We start from the raw sequence: 2,037 nt of genomic DNA on the forward strand, positions 1-2,037 counted from the left end.
CCTTTGTTTTCTGAATATGAGAAGTCAGTGTGCAGCAGCTTTGAGTCCAAAGTACTTTCATATCTCTATATTTGCTTTCTGCATACATATATATCTGTGTTGTGTGAGTGAGAAGGTTGGGACCTGTTCCAACAGTCCTCACTAATTAAGGTGCCATGTTGCATCCATGTAAACCCTGAACTTCATAAACTGTATGATTTGCTTAATGGCAATTATAATGATCATATTCACTAATGCAGTTGGAGCTGATGCTGATGAAGATAGAATTGAATTACTGTTGTCGGAGGTTAAGGGTAAAGATATCACCGAATTGATTGCATCTGGAAGGGAGAAGTTGGCTTCTGTTCCTTCAGGTGGCGGTGGTGGTGTTGCAGTTGCCGCCACAGGTGGTAGTGGTGCTGCTCCCGCTGCAGCTGCTGTAGCTGAGCTAAAGAAAGAGGAGAAAGTTGTAGAGAAAGAAGAGTCCGATGATGTAAGCTCTTTTATATCCATTGATCTTCATTGTTTGTTTTTAAACTGTTTTTTTTATGGTTGCATGTTTTTGACTATCTTTTTTTTTTCATATTTTTTTGCAGGATATGGGATTCAGTTTGTTTGACTGAGGATGGTATGAAGCATGTTCTTTTGTGGTTTTTGGATATGATTTTTTGGTAGTATTTTGTTAGTGTCATCTTCAAATGAAGAATTTTGTAAGACCTTGCAAAAGTTTCTTTTTAGTTTTTATACATCAAATGTTTTTTAACATAGTTTTATATGACCTTTACTTTTGTTAATTTGGATGACAGGATGTTGCTTCATTCTGAAGTAAGAATTCTTCCCGATATTTCAATTTTCATTTTTTAAAAAAAATTATTTTTAATAGTCTTGATGGTTTTATAAATAAAAAACTTTGATGTCATCATTTTTTGATCTTTATAATTTGTAGGTTGAAAGGAAGTCTCTTCCTCATCCAGAAAGACCAGATCGTCTTCGAGCAATTGCTGCCAGCCTAGCAACTGCAGGTGTGTGTGATTCCTTCTCTTTTGTAAATTCTCATTTTGAAGGAATGGAATGAAAATTTGCAATATAACCCATTTTTATTTATAAAATTTGTAATATTAGAGAACAGTTATTTGGATTCTAATGAGCTTTTATGTTTAATCTTTTAGTTTTGCAAATTAAAATTTTATAAAATTTGTAATATTAGAGAACAGTTATTTGCTAGGTACATTAATCTTTATGTTTGATGGATCATGGGTCGTGGGTCATGGGTCATGGGTCATGGGTCATGGGTCAGGTGCGTTCTCCAGGTCATCATGCTGGAGTGAGACAAGCAATGGGATTCTGTCTGCATAACAATGCAGCCATTGCTGCATCAGCAGCACAAGCTGCAGGAGCAAAAAAAGTCTTGATTGTTGATTGGGTAATAATCTTTGTAATTAAAAAAAAAAAACTATGAGTTGTAGTTATCTAACCTTATTTATTTACAGGATGTACACCATGGAAATGGAACTCAAGAAATATTTGAGCAGAACAAAACAGTAATTTTATTTTTATTTTTTTTATTCGTGCAATAATTGATACTACTTTCTTCAACTTGTTAATGATATTATTATTATATGGTTAACTCCATATTCTGTATTTTTTTTGGTTTAACCACAGAAATAATTTTTTTCTTGGTTAACCACAAAGAGTTTGTGATATTTAAAAAAAACATAAACACTATAAGTGTTTCCTGGTAATAAATTGCAGGAGGCCATGTAAAATTAACTATCATTCATTCTCCTATAAAAAAAATGAAACTCAACATAAATATAAAACAATATAGTTGATTAATTTATTTTAAATCATAAATAACATTGTAGATTACTATCTGACTATTTCTGATGATACTGGTTTTAATTGTTATAGGTGTTGTATATATCCTTACATAGACATGAAGGTGGAAAATTCTACCCTGGTACAGGCGTTGCCCATGAGGTAAACATAACCCTAATTTTTTTTCTCTCTCATTTTTTACATCGAGAAGGGTAAAATGGTCATTTCACTCTTATATAT

The 2,037-nt window shown here is 32.5% G+C and overlaps 1 pseudogene; it reads left to right on the top strand.

Annotated features, from left to right (window-relative positions):
- Positions 1-205: 205 nt before the first annotated feature.
- Positions 206-776, top strand: LOC145063464 (large ribosomal subunit protein P2y pseudogene; annotated as a pseudogene).
- Positions 777-2,037: the final 1,261 nt, after the last annotated feature.

This window comes from Lactuca serriola, chromosome 1 (assembly GCF_051521515.1).
Source record: "Lactuca serriola cultivar US96UC23 chromosome 1, Lser_US96UC23_V15, whole genome shotgun sequence".
Classification (NCBI taxonomy): domain Eukaryota; kingdom Viridiplantae; phylum Streptophyta; class Magnoliopsida; order Asterales; family Asteraceae; genus Lactuca; species Lactuca serriola.